The sequence below is a fragment of the Lipomyces oligophaga genome, assembly GCF_038497815.1.
Source record: "Lipomyces oligophaga strain CBS 7107 unplaced genomic scaffold V1516scaffold_8, whole genome shotgun sequence".
Lineage (NCBI taxonomy): Eukaryota > Fungi > Ascomycota > Lipomycetes > Lipomycetales > Lipomycetaceae > Lipomyces > [Lipomyces] oligophaga.
The window spans coordinates 262,550-277,559 of NW_027117792.1; positions in this window are offsets into that span (position 1 = coordinate 262,550).

Genomic DNA, 15,010 nt, shown 5'->3' on the forward strand with positions numbered 1-15,010 from the left:
GAATCGAGCTAAATCTGTTTTATTGGTTATACCATGTCTAATCGTTGCTTAAATCCCTATTCTATCGTTGGCATCGAGTGCCAAATCCCAAGCGCTGCTGCGGATTGATTCCATGTAATCAAGACTCGATTGGCACGAACAAAAATGATCTCGAACGAATTCGCGTTTCGCGATCATCAAGACTGACAGCTAATTGGCAATGTCACAAGAAGATCAGATTGGAAAGTATGGCATATGAACTGCATCGGAAGAGCCTCAATAGTCCTTGATATGTGACAGCTTGGATCTCTGTTAAAGCTGGTTCTGGCGTCATGCTGAAACTATTATCGAATGCGAACAAAATCTTGATGAGAGCGATATTGCTGCATTAAGCAAATGACGACAATCGAAAATAGCTAGCACCAATAACGATAAACAGAGTATCAAAAAATAGAACTGCAAATGTTGAAATAGATATATAAATATATGCAATACTAATGAGAATAAATTGGCTGTTCTTACAAAACAGCACAAAAAAAAGCAGACGATTCGCACCAAATTCTTGCTACCAATCGTGACAATTGAAATATATGTCACCAGCGGATTCAATAACCATTGATCTAGACAACAACCATTGGAAACTATGCAAGCAGAGCTTTTATGAACAGCTTCCTTGTTCATACAATCATGCCCACGAGTCCGCAAGTCCAACACATCACCAATCATTCTCTGCAGAGCACCTATACCTCTTAAAACCCATCCAGAAACGCCGCACCGCGACGGCTTAGCCGCGCCGCACGAACGCCACAGCTGTCGGCCAGAATTCGTGCACGATAGAAAATAGTCCTAGAGCTATTTTTGAAATGTATGATGATTACGGCGGCGGTCAGGAAAGATGACAGAGAATCTCGGTCGCGAACGAACATGTACAACAGAGGGTTTTTTTCCTCGACCAGTCGACGCGTCGCCTTCCTCGGTTACAGTCCGAAGATCAGAATATGAAATTAGAGAGATATTAATAAAATTTGTAGCAATTGTACACACATGCAATTTCCGTATCTGCTCGGTATTCTTGGCGAAGTATGATGCCATTAATCTGCAGCGGACGATAGGCAGGAGAAAAACTACGATGGCGATCCAGGCGCAGGTCCCGGTTGGGAAAGTGGCTGCTGCCGTCGTCGTTCAGATAATGCAGTTGGCTCGGTTTCCATTAATTATTTATTTTGGTACTTTGGCAAGACTTAGCTGGCCCTAGGACAAGAAGGTGAGCGAGAAAGGCCCGACAGTAAAGTTACGGGAAGCCTTTTTCAGCTCCTGTATTGGCTACGGTGACCTCTGGAAAAGTTAGTCTAACGATTCGTTCGCCAATCTCCCCTAGCTCCTGCTGCAGAGCAATATAATATATTAGGGTCCCTTGCTGTGTGCGCCTCGTCTGCTTTAGGCCGTCAATACTCTTGCTGCCATAATTAATATAATATACCATCTTCCGGACTCAGCGTAGTCAGTCCAATTTGATTATTATAACCGTTTCCGGCCAACAACCAGATGCAACTCCAGCAAGTCAGCATCTGATCGGAGCAGAAATCAACAGCAAAATTGGACGAAATAGAATATTATGATATAAAGTGGAAGCTGTACTGGAGCATGCAGCATTAATTTCTAATTTAGCTGGAGCGGCAGCAACGCACAGTCTTTTTCGGGTCATGGGACAGAGCTGCGACGATTTATTTTTGCATTAATTTCTCGCTGCCGGATTCGGGACGTCTCATACGATCGCCTAACTCTCTGTCTTTTACTCTAGTGCTGTTGTACTTGTTGCTTCTTTCGCTGTTCCAAATCTCTGGTTGGGCTCCGCAGCTGTCGGTCTGACTGCTCTGTTCGGTGACTTTAATAACGCTACCACGTCGTATCTCGCTCTGGTAACACGTGATATACATGCAGTATAGTTTTGCCATTGATGCAGCACAAGTGGTCATTCAGAAGGGAAACGTATCTGCTCTTGGAGAGGTCGAGAGAGCAAGCAAGAGCATAACATAGTCTACATCAAACCGATCACGCCGATTGTATTTACGTTCGCACAACTGAGCGATAGTTATGTGCATAGATGGATGCATGGATTGAATCAAATTTGAAAACTGATAGAGCTTGTAGAACGACGATCGACTTAAACATTGAATACGACGATATCTTGTCCGTCACTTCTCAGGCGATAGATTGGCTGCTCGTAAATAGCGTTATTTGCTTCATTCACTTATCGCCACTCTGTTTCGGCCGCATCTGTTTCGGGGCAGAAATGCACCGAAATTTACTTGCGCTTGTATTCATACGTACGCCAAGCCCAGGTTTCAGGCAAAATAGAATCTTCCACCACGGCATGGAAGCAAAGAAGGAAGCCTTCGGATCTGATCAGACCCGAACTCTATGGAACAGGTAAGGGGATTACGTGACAGGCTAGTGCGACCACGTACTGAAGCATTCTACTCTTTTTTTGTAGCTTTCAAGTTCTATTAGTGCTAGCATTCTACAGATGAATGATTTTAATTCCCAATTCTTTTGTCTGCTCTCACTCCTGCTATTAACAATTATTGGTCTTCAGACAATCTGTCTTTGCGTTCTCTTTAGTAGAATGTCTGTGTATCCTGGTACCTGATCACATTCGCACGATACAGATGATTGCGGCTAATGAGCGGTATTTTAGTCCATTGTCCAATAATGTGTGGGTTGGAGCAAGGCGTAGACAAGCAATTGGATTTGTTTTTTTTTTGTTTCGTGCAAACTATAATGTGTATGTAGATCTTCAGCGGAAAGCAATTTAATTGCAGCATGCTCGGTATGAATATCCATAGCCTAACTGAAGAATCCTACAGACTCGGCTCTGTTTGTGCTGACAGCTCATTGGGCCAGGGTTCAATGTGATCGAGCGCGAACAGTAGCTGGTGAAACGTATTTTTGACAGGATCATTTATTGTACTGTAATTACTTATATGCTAAGAACACCCTTTGAGCGAATTCTGAACTAATATGACAAATTGTTGGACCTGAGTTTTGTCATGTACTTCCAAATACTTTCCTACTTTCCAGTCTAGTACGGAATCCATCATCACAATTAGCGTGACTTTAGTTGTGAGAACTGGAATACAGTAATAGCGCTCAAGGTGATAAGTGTAAAAGCATAAATGGACCTAGGAAATAATGTCTTCATTTACTTGCATGGGGTCATATTGTTATGATCAACAATACGTATAAGTCTTGGCGAACATTTTCGGTCTATTCTTTACTATTGTAATTCGCGAGTTTATTAGTGAATTTCGTAAATATCTATTCCACGATTGATATCTCTGAAATTAGATATATAAACGTGAATCGCATTTAAGAATAGCCCAATACAAGTCTTAACAGTTGCAGCGTTAGAGCTGAATCAGTCAATTCAAGCTCACAGAGCTCTCGCTTTTCCGGATTCACTGAATGAATATCGAACTGGCACTTTCACGATTCACTTCTCAATCCTTCACAAGCCCTTACTTACTCCTCGTATACTGAAGTCGAGTTACTCAATGGCTAGATTGATGAAAGTTGCGAACTTCTCCATAGGTCTTCTCCGGATTCAGCAACTGGGCCAAACTAAACGATAGCAGTGAATGAATAATGAGGGGGAACTAAATGTAAAGACCGTGATCGGATTTGAAAAATACATCAAGCAGTATAGCATTACAATTCCGCGAGAGAGCAACGTTTGAAGATGGGCTGATTATCTAGGCGAAGTTAGCGTTAGTAAGAGGCAGTAAAAATTGCAAGTCCGAGCAAGACAGAAAAATAAAATATTCCAAACAATAACGCACATGAAAAAAAAAATAATACCAATCCAGGAAAATCTCCGAACGCAAACGTGACTGAAAAAAACGACTCTGTTCACATGGAAGGGCCGTGATAAGTTCCTATCTTAGTCTTTGGCACCCAACGGTCTACCAGTATCAGCACAGTATAACGAGTATCTGATATTATTGTGGAATTTGTTTGGTGGTAGCGAATTCAAGACATTGTGTAGATAGATTATTGAACACTTTCTGTGGATCGAGTCGTTAAGAATTTCTGGACGACAATAGAAGAAGGTCCTGTCTCTGGTGCAAAGAACACTGAAAAAAAGTTGCAATCTGCGAGCCATTATGTCGGGAATCGGTCGACAACCGGGCAGTATCTGGAATGAGGATGCCAAAATCAGATGAATCCACGCAGGTGTCACCCATACAAGTCGTGTAGAGCCATTCAAATCACAAATTTCGAAATGCGCGAATAGCAGCAATCACCAGAGCGTGTGAAGGTTACGCAAGCTTTAAAGAATTCCAACAGCCAGTTGACAGCGAGCAGGTTGAGACACTTTCGTTTTCGTATCTGGTGTTTGCTGTATCCGGAATACCATGCCGACGCTGGACATCACTGGTTTCTAACTGAGATTCGATCCGAAGGAAACCGCTTTCAGAACAGAGGAAAGTAAACAGCCAAACTCAGCAGCGAACCGCAAGCCATGTAGCAGAGTTGTTTAGAGTCTCCTCACGACTTTTACAGGAAAACAAAATATCTCTACATCGCCCACAGCACAAGGTGGACGGTCTTCAGATATTAAGACTAGGATGGCGAGGTCGAACAAGTGTCCAGCTATTAAAATTGAATGGGAAGACAAGCTCGTAGTTCCGGATTAGTATCGCTTCCGTCCCCCGCACCGCCACGAGCGTTGTGTGCACGCTGTGCACGCTATGCAGTCTGTACCCAGGTACTTTCGCAGTAATTCATGTGTCTTGTGTGTGACATGGTCAGAAGGGAAGTTTAGATAAATCTAAGAAAAATGGCGATTTACGCGGAGCAACAAGCCGATACATTGTACCATTGCTCGAACACTCAAAACTCGGCTCGGTCAACAGTTCACTTACTGTGGTCATCGAATATCGTTCGCGACGGAGAAATAGTTCGCGCTGGGATAAGAGAAAAATCGTTTGGGAGCAAAGCCGGGTTCGAGGTGTTGCTGTGCGTATTCACACTAGAACACAAAGGGAGTGCAGACTTGCTTTTTTTCGCATTTGTTTTTTTGCTTCTTTCCAGCCTTTCTTCCTGCTGGATGTGCTATTTGCTTTTCCAGCGATGTGCCTTTTCTTTTCTGTGCTGTGCTGAATGCTACTTTTACTTTATCATTGCTTGATGTCGTTGTAATTGTTTTTTATATCTTGCGACTGATTCGGTCATCCGCGAGCTGCTGATCCGCATATGCACTTATCTCCAGCATCCGGGGAAATTGCAACCCAGAAAAAGTAAAGTTATGAGCAAATTGTCTTGCATGTAGAACCGACTCTGCACTGAGGGAATGTGCAGCAAATGTTAATGCTACATTTTAACTGGCAAATGGCCCAATCGATGGTGATTGGAAACGCAAATGCAGCGGGGCTGACAGTAGCAGACCCCATCGAGCCAAGACGGAGCACAAAATGGACGCGAGATTTAGAGAGCATGGTTGTTGTCTCGGCAGCCATACTCAGATGCACCAAAACCAAGCTAATTATCTAGACCAGAAAGTATAGAAGAAACTTAGGATCCGTTTCAGGCTAGGATCCAAATTGATGGAAAATAATGGAAAACTGCTGTAAAATTTGTGTTCGGCTCTGAATAATACTGAGTGCCGTTGAGTCTAGCACAATCAATATGCTTCACTGGGAGCGTCTAGAATGCTGTTGTACTCAGACTAGTCCGGCACAGGGCAGCGTAGTACTTTCTTCTACGGCTGAGGGAGCGCTCCTGATCGTACGAAGGTCTGTCTCGCTTCAGAAAACATCAAACGAAGCATATTTACACTTTTTCTGTTTAAGAATGTGATAGCGGAGAATTTCGATCCTGCTAAACTATTATTATCAAGCTGCTATTAAGAAGCATTGCCCCGCCTCTGACATGACAAGCAGAAATCAAGAAATTTTAGATGAAACTTAAATTCAGAAATTGAGCTCCGGACTGTCTTTGTTGCTGTTGGTCCTTCTTGGTTCTTCAACAGTAGTGTTTCGCTACCATGTCCTTCTTGTTTCGGTTTGCACCGGATCGTTTTTGCATCCTCGAATCTCTTATCTTTAAACTAAGACACCTTCGTTTAGCCCGGACACGTTGGCTATACTTGAACAGATCCTTGTAATTTGCCATACTGCGAATCTGCGACTCGTACTCGCGCGAGCGTCGAGTACGGCATGTTTTTCAGCACACGATGCATGCAACTACTGACACAAGAGCTGTAGTTTCTCGATCGCGGGTGAATCCTGTGCCCGGCTTCCAACCAAGTCATCATCATACACTCTGTCTACGCTGGATTCTCGAGTGCCAATCGCTAGTTACAGTGCGAGCACGAGGACAAGCTTTCCTCGATTCTATCTGCCCGGTTTGTCTACTTTGTTTTTGAATGGGTGGATCCAGTGACTCCTGCTCAGGGTTCAAAACCTTATCATCAGCTCATTGCCATGCTATCTTCGACAACGGAATACCGTATTTTCAGTCTGTGCAACAAAGACGGCACAAATCATGATATTTACGTTAGCACGATACGATAACCATCGATCGAGAGCTGAACTTAACTAGAGCGAACTTGAACGTTTCGACTAACGAAGTCCACTCGGAATTTAGAACCCTGTCGGTATGGTGCAGAGGAGTAAACCTGCCGTAGTGTTGGGAATTGGATTCAAATGAGGCTGACGGCACAGGCTCACTCGCATGAGCCCGACACCTATCCCAGATTCTTAACGCGTGTCCGCCCAGGGAAAATCCAGCATGCTGGAGAGTCACGGCAATTACGTGAGATGCTAGTAAACTGAAAGATACTACAGATCTGTCGTATATTTGCAAATTTGGCTACGCCTAGTAAGACAGGGATCTGGAATGCTACGCAGCTAGCAGCTAGCTCTGGTCGCCGTCCAGTGATTTATATCAAGAACAGAACTCAGCAGTAGGTAGTCCGCGCCGCATCTGATTCCAACAGATCGGCCAGCTTGCACCGAGCTTCGGAGACATGTAAACGCGAGGAAAAATAAAAGTTTAGATAGAGAAAAGAAACGAAAGCTGGCGTATAGACGAACCAGATCGTGATGCTTATGACAAGGAGGATCATAATAATCACAGTTACAATGACAAGCCAAGGTGGATCCCGGGATAGACATCAACAGATCGAGGAAAAATATGTATGAGAGGCGCGATTCCAGACAGCAGTAATTTCCGACGACGCGTACGTGCTCTCTCTCCCTCGACGGAGAGAAATTAAGAGGACGGTCGCAGTCGGCCGAGTCGGTCAACTGCAATTATCTCGCGAGTTTGCCAAACAGCAATTCGTTGTGCAAGGCGATAACCAAGCCATCCAGAGAAACGCTATTGGCTTGCAAAAACGGCAGATTGCAGATTATGCAAATACAGCAGTAGGTCACTTCTGGCCAAAAAGACAGTTGTTTGAAAACATAACATGTTTGTGTAAACATTCCGGAACAGACGTTAAGAGGTGTTCCCTAAATTCTGATAATCCGTTTATCCGTCTTTGACGGGTACTCTGTCAACGCTACGTTTACTTTGTTGCTGCTACGACTGAACGAAAGAGGAACCACAAGGGATATGCAATAGTAGCTTCAACAGCTGGCCATACCAACGCTGGCTAAAACAGTTTAAAAAGTCCGAGACGAAGAGAGAGAACAGAAAATTACGAGTCTTGGAGCGTCAGGAAAAACAAGGAGCCGATGATAATCCGTGATCTCACTAGCCAGGAGAGATGCAGAAGAGTGGCCAAGCACACTGGAACCACACTGCGGAGTATATGTGTACAAGAAAAGATATCGAACTAGCTGTGGCCTGGCAGAGTAACGTTGGGCAAAACTCTGAATGTACGTCACCGACGATATTGAGCGCAAAATAGACTATATACTGTAAGGGCTTGACAGAGCGCGGTGCTGCAGGCTGCAAAGTTTGGGTTCTCGCTCCGAGAAGTCCAATGGGAGAAAGATATACGACAGACAGGACGAAGGTTCTGCACATACAGCAGTTAGATAACCCAAATAGAAAATGCCTTATGTCGGCGCGAATAATAAGACGTCGGAGAAGAAAATTAGAGAAACGTAATCAGACCAAATCAAAACCAAATCGAAATCCAAGTCTAAATCTAAATCTAAATCTAAATCTAAATCCAAATCCAAATCCAAATCCAAACTCCAAACTCCATACAGCAAAGGCAGACCAACACGAGCAAAGACGAAATCAACGAAAGGGGCTCCCGGCAAGTCAGGGCCGATTAGATGAGATTATCCTACACAGTCCAACAGCCAGTCGAGCGAAGGAAATTAAAAGTCCACCTGGCAGTGGCATCTGCCAGAAAGGGCAGACATGCGCTATAAGGCGAAGATTTTTCTCGCACGAAACAAGCGGACCAAAGAGAACAATCAATACATATTATGGCGGTAGCGGAAAGAAAAAGCAAAACAGTCAGTGCAGCAAGAGCGCGACCGAGCCTGAGAGCTGGAGTAGGTTTTTGGATAGTCGTGGGAAAGACCAGCAGCTACCCGCACTAGCGATCTGGACAGTGTGACAGCTGTGGTAGTGTTGGGTTTGGTGTCCACTTAATATAAGCAGGGAGGATGAGAGGGGGAAGGGGGTGAAGGAAACTCAGAAAAAGAAAAACATAATTTGCAATATTAACCTTGATAAGCTGTACGGTGCGGGTTCTAGCTAAAACCTACCGCAGCAAGGTAGGTGGGTGGTGGAAGCGGACGGTTGGGCGAGCAACGGCCGAGCCTGAGCCTGAGCCTGGCTTTGGAGAGCTTCAGCACCCAGGAGCACCAGCGGACTACGGTAGCTATTGTACAGAGGCAGTTTAGGAGGCGTTTCTTCCATCCATAACCAAAAAAATTAAAATTTGGTTTTCTCGCTCGCTCTATGGCCGTCGTGCGTCAGGCCGGGAAGTCAGTGATTCCGCGGACAGTGGATCAGAGAAATCAACAAAAAAAAAAAGAAAGAAGACGGGAGGTCGTGCTGCCCAGACCATGAACGCAGAACCAAAGCCTAGATGAGCCGCCGGAAATAGAGAGTATACGAGATCAGGACAGTTGGCGGCAGAAACTGATAACAGATCTTTCAACCGCGCGTTGCCCGCTCTCCTGGGCTGAGCTACAGGCGAACCTGAACCTGTCTCTGTAGCTGTTTAGCATCTCGCTGAAGTTGCGCACTCCCTCAACGACCATTTTGAGCATTGTCTGTGTGATCGCCGTGCCGTCAAGACTCACAATCAGCCCAGCGAAACGACCGCCGCTAGACAAGTCTCCCGTGCACACCAACCCCACGTCCGATCCTGCTCCGACCGCGCACCGCCGCTAGTGACCCAAACAAGAGAGAGAGCTAAGAGCTATCCGGAGATCCAGAACGGTTATAGGACCTGTAACACAATCATGACAGAAGAGCCCGCTGAGCGGTCAAACAGGCACAGACAAGATGTCAAACTGCCAGCTAGCTCGAAAGGTAGCAGCAAAAGCAAGGTTTCTCACCTCGAGCAACGAAAAAATTATGTTGAGCGTTTCTCTATAGACTGGGATCGGACATAAGAATATATATTGGGTTCTGCTGTCCTACTTGTTGTTACCCTCAAAGTGCTGGGAACCGGCCGACAATAGCTCAGGGAAGCAAAATCATTAGAGCGAGGCGAGTGCAGTGAGCGCTACGGCCGACATTGGCCACTGCCGTTCACGACCGTATATAGCTTTCCGCCCGGTGATCACTGCTTGCTCTTGTCGGAGGTGGCTGCTTGTGGTTCGCGCGATGGCGGCAACCACGGCTCTTGAAGAATGGTGGGCCATATGGATCGCATAGATCGGTATAGGACCTCTCGACGGGTTTCGATTCACCTGCGCGTCTCTCACTAATAATAATGGGTGGGGTTGGGAATCACTTCATTACAACGAATATGGCAACTTCGATTGATGAAATCACAGATGGAGTAGTCAACTTGTCATCTACCATCGTCCCCAAAGCGGAAGCTGCCGACCGGTCAGCAACCAGTAGACCCACACATCCTCTTCTAGTTTGATCAACTCTCGTCTTCATAGTCATAGATCAGCTGGCCACTGTTTTTTTAGATACTTGTAGTTCGTCTCGATCGAGTCGCCAGTTCTCGGTCAGCTTGTATATGGACCAAATTAGGTTACTGTAGTTTTGCAACAGTAGAATTTCTATACGGTACATCTAATCTGGTTTACTCCCCAGTGGTGTGAGAACATATGAACAGAACAAAATGACGTCTGCGCTCGTCTATTTCGCCCTCCACCCCAACGAAAGCAATCAGTATCAGGTAGCGCAGTTAAAATGTTTTTTTTCGACTACCCGTATCGTAATAGCTGAAATACACGATTTGTACACTCTGTTCAGCTGGAATTATACAGTCATAGGCTCGTAGAATTGTTGCAGACCGCAATTTTTGGATTTCTTGTACCCAAGTACTGATCTTCTCAAGCCATTTGGGAATTCATGCACAGACAAAACTGGGCCAAACTTCGTGTCCGATATTCATTTTGCAATGCTGGGAGTGCCAAAGTCATCTCGTGTTCCGTGCGCATCATCCCACCGATACGAACAGGAGGAGAAGCCTAGGGCAACTTGGACGGGAACGAACACGTGAATATCCAACAAATTGGAGAAATATACTGCTAGTTTAAGGGATGGAAGGACCGTCTAAGGCTGACAACAGTGCTGTTGTGGACGATGATTATCTGTTAAAAATAAATCACAGCTTTTAGTGTCCGTTGTTGCAGCGGTGTTTCTTTTTAGCAGCATCGTTATCGGCGGGAAGTTCCCTCGTCTCGTCTCATCCACACAAGTTTACCATATTATAAGCTTGAAAACCGAGTTCCTAGCTTCGGGGCCACGGTGGGGCGACGATGGGGCGACGGTGAACTAGAAGTGCCCAGGTCGGTTTCTCTGCTAAACTTAATCCGCCTGATTCTGGTCCAAGTACTACTACAACGTACAAATCAATCACATATTTATTACACAGATAATAACAATTGTTTATTTTATTCACACCAAGTGGTTCCAAATAAAGATAATGCAAAGATGCAAGAAATTCTAGTCGAAATGTACACAACTGTAACAACTTTGGAGTTAGCCGGTAAATATTGACCTGTAATTTAGTGAACAGATGTCTGAATTTTGGAAAGGACTGTGCAGTCAATATTGAGTGCCAGTATTTTAATTTCGATTGAACGCGAAAACGAAGATTTTCCTTTTTTTCTTAAATTTATTTTTTCTTGTTGTGTTTATTTAATTCTTCATTCGTAGAATATCGAGCTCAATGCGTGAACCTATGGTACATCTAGTGGGTTCTTCTCCGTTTCAATCGGTGGCTGGCAAGTATGCCACCACAAAAGTTAGTCGTCGGTGCTCTTACCGCTCTTGATCTTCTTCATTCCCAGGTCTTTGTGTGCTTGAGTTAGAAGATGGCCAGCGTAATGTCGCCGCGAGGGCGCTTTTGTGCCGCTGGTCGGTGCCAATTAGGATCCGCCCGGCAGATCGGATTTAAAAGTTGCACTCTGTTAGGATTGTCGTGCTATTCCAATTACTGAGTAGTGTACTTGTTGTATACCTGGAGCAATTGTGTCTTGCCAATGTGAGTGTACTCGGTCTGCTTGCATCTTGATCAATTATTATCATGCGATGCAAAGTGAGACAGAACGGAAACTAGTCCAAAGACGAGTCTATCAGGCGACAGTCCGACTAAGGAGTAAATAGCGTATAGAAGCAATTCCCATTAAATCAATTCTCCACCAAAATAATCATGTGCGCAGCTCAAGTTAGTGCTCGTCTTCCCGTCATTGTCCATATGATTTTTGTTACTACGGCCTGGTCTCAGACCATGTTTGGTTCTTTGGATTAAGATGGGTGGGCATGATTGCCGCCGTTCAGTGCCACAGATCTCTGGTCTAAAGAAAACATGGGCAACCTCAATTAGCGTTCTAGTTACCTATTGCAGTCGCTCCTGCTGATAGGTATAGCTAACATGGTCTGATGGATCGAAAGGTGGTGCAAGTAAGAACACGAGATTTGAGAATAGTAGCCAAATTATGCAAGTAATAAAAGAGAATTTCTAATATTCAGCAGAAGCTGTTGAGCCGAGGTTGACAGGACAAGAGTTGTGACAATTCTGACTGATCTGAAAGCTGCATGAAACAACAGACGGCGCATTTTCTTTCTGTGTATTTTTGGCTGCATGTTAGCGTCTTAAGACTGGTGAGGGCTCTAGGAGATCTTGGAGGAGACCAGCAGAAATTAACATTTGGTGCCGTTCAGCACTGATCGCGAACAAATGGACACACACAGGTCATGGAAGAGCCCCCAGGAGCGTTTCCGTTACGTAAGTGCACTGGAACTGCAGTCTATGCCGAACAAGTCCGAGGATATTTCGGCGAACGAGAGAAATTGGAAATTGAAGTTGCTGACTCATGTGTTATGTGAATATTAATTTCCAGATAAATTATAAGAATGGAGCTGGTGCAGACGCGAGATGCGCTGATTCTCAGTCTTGCTTTGGGTTTTGCTCCTCCTCTTCGCCCCTGAAAAGATGGCTGATTCTGAGTAAGCGCAGAGCAGCGTAGAACAGACAGAACATCTTCCCGTGCATCTGTTCCACTGCGAGTCTCTGAGACCTAACTGTATGAATTCCCTCACCGGCTAATTACGTGAACTTTTATATAACTGCTAGGAGAAGTAGAGTTAATAAATCGTAACTTAATCGGAATACAAAACGAAATTCTCGTCAAGATTGTACGGAGGTGTGTCTGGCCAACGAAGCCAGTTCGTTGGTGGGTATTTATTTGTAGGGACAAGAGCGGGAACACAGCTAGGTCGAAAGTTAGGCAGGCAGGTAAGGAGGCCTGCGTGGATGTCTGTGTCCTGGTTGTGACGTCTGTTATTTCAAACTCTGTCCTTTGCTGTTCGTTTAGGTTCGAGACTCGGCACGTCCCCGCAACACCGACAAGAGCACGACCGAAGTGCAAGATAACCGCTGATGCTTGACGTCGTCAAAACTTTGGACGAATCCTGAAAATGATGTCAACCGTCAGCTAGCTGTCTTTAGTAGTGGGCGGCACACAGTGCGACGTTTCAAAATCGTCGATTGGTAGAAGACCGACGGAGCAAGTAAAAAAAATTAAAGAAGGGAGGAACGAGCTGGAGGCAGCCCACTAGAAGGAGTACCAATCTTTGTCGACTGAAATATCACCCCCGGCGAAGTGTGTAGAAACTGTTTAAGTGACATGTTGCTTATACTCGTGGTCATCAAATTTAGACTAAAGCAGAAATCAAAAAGGAGAATATAGCACACCGAGATCATGATCGTCTATCGGTCGCCGCTCAAAGCCGAAAATGGCTTACAGTTATGAACTTTGGTCGGTGGGCAACCGCCAGCGATGGTCAGAATTCCAACCTAAGCAAGACCGGCTGTTGGCCATAACGATGATCAAATACGAAGAGAGGGGAAGGTTCGTGCGAGCTGGAAATAGTGTGCCACTAGGACTGCTACTTCTCCAAGGAGTATATTCGATGCCTACAACCTTTGAATGCTGGTCTGCTTCGGCGCGTCCACCCAATATGGCGCAGCAGGCTTGGGAGATAGCGTTTGGCCATTCGATCGAACAGCGGTTGCCATCTCTTGGTCGACCACAACACAGGAAACGGAACAAAATAAAAATATTGACAAATTGGGAATACTTTCTAGCTCCGCACCGTTATAAAGCAACCGCTACTACCACCATTGCTACGACTTCCGCTAGTACTTGCAGCTCGTGACTTGGAGGTGGGAGCGCTCACATTGCGTAGAATATAGCAGGGATAATAGGGATGGACACGGGTTATGCCCGCTGGTGCGCTCACCGTCACAAGCTTCCAAATCGGCGGTGATTTATTTCACTCGTTTGCTGACCAGAACTTCTACCTCTGGATACTGGATAAATAAAAAGAAAAGACTCACGCCAGCTTACGTTCCAGCGGGCAGCATTGTGGGCCAAAAAAGCATATTGCACATCGTTTTCTACCCATACAATCACCATAGTAGACTAGCTGAGCAGAGCAGCCATGACAGCCTGGTGCTGCTAACGGTTATAGGGATTTTCCAGAAGCCGCGCCGGATAATTTTCCTGGACCGAGGGATCTCTGAAATGGGGCTCCTCGATGCTGGTCCGTAGCAGCAGCCCTTGATATTGCAAGCTGTACTGTGCGCACCAATGAAAATCAAGGGCGGATCATAAATTTTGACGGAGCAGATTTTCGACATATATCATCCCAAGAGTCTGTGAGGTCTCGATGTGTTGTCAGTCACAGATAAGTGGATGGCCGCAGGGTTAACACGAGCGTATTCTACATGCCAACTGCTGCCCTATCTCTAATCCTACTGAAATAGGAAACATAGCCATTGACTAGCGCGTGCGTAATGTCCGAGCAGTCAGATATTCTCGAATACGTGGAAGCTGACGGGCCTCGTTTGCATTGCAATTGGAATTTGGTCCTTAGAAAGTTGTCACTACGTCATGCAGCCATTCATGTCGTATGCAAAAGCAAGCAAGCAGGGTTTTCTTCTAATAGTCTTCGGCAGATAGAAGAGCAGATTACACGCTAATTCACTCCTAATGTTGTTTAATTTGATTTATTTCCTGTATTGTCTTGCATTTCACCTTGTTTTATCGTTCCTTGTGGCCGCCTGGCTTGTAAGCCACCATTCATCCCTCAAGCCAGGTAGCTGGATATCCCGCCTAGTCATCTCGCCTCTAGTTTCTCAAACCAGATAGCGCTAGCAGCGCAATCTGTAGGAATCTGGCTTGGTGAACCAGGCTAGATTCCAACAGAAGTTAAACAGGCAGGGCGGAAGGGTCTTCTACGCTAATGTCGCCAGACCTCAGATCAAAAAACAAAATATTGTCCTTTGCAGCGCGCAGAGGAGACGCAGGCTAGGAAGGCTGGACAGGCTCCGACATGGCTGGCCGGCCGACCACAGAGA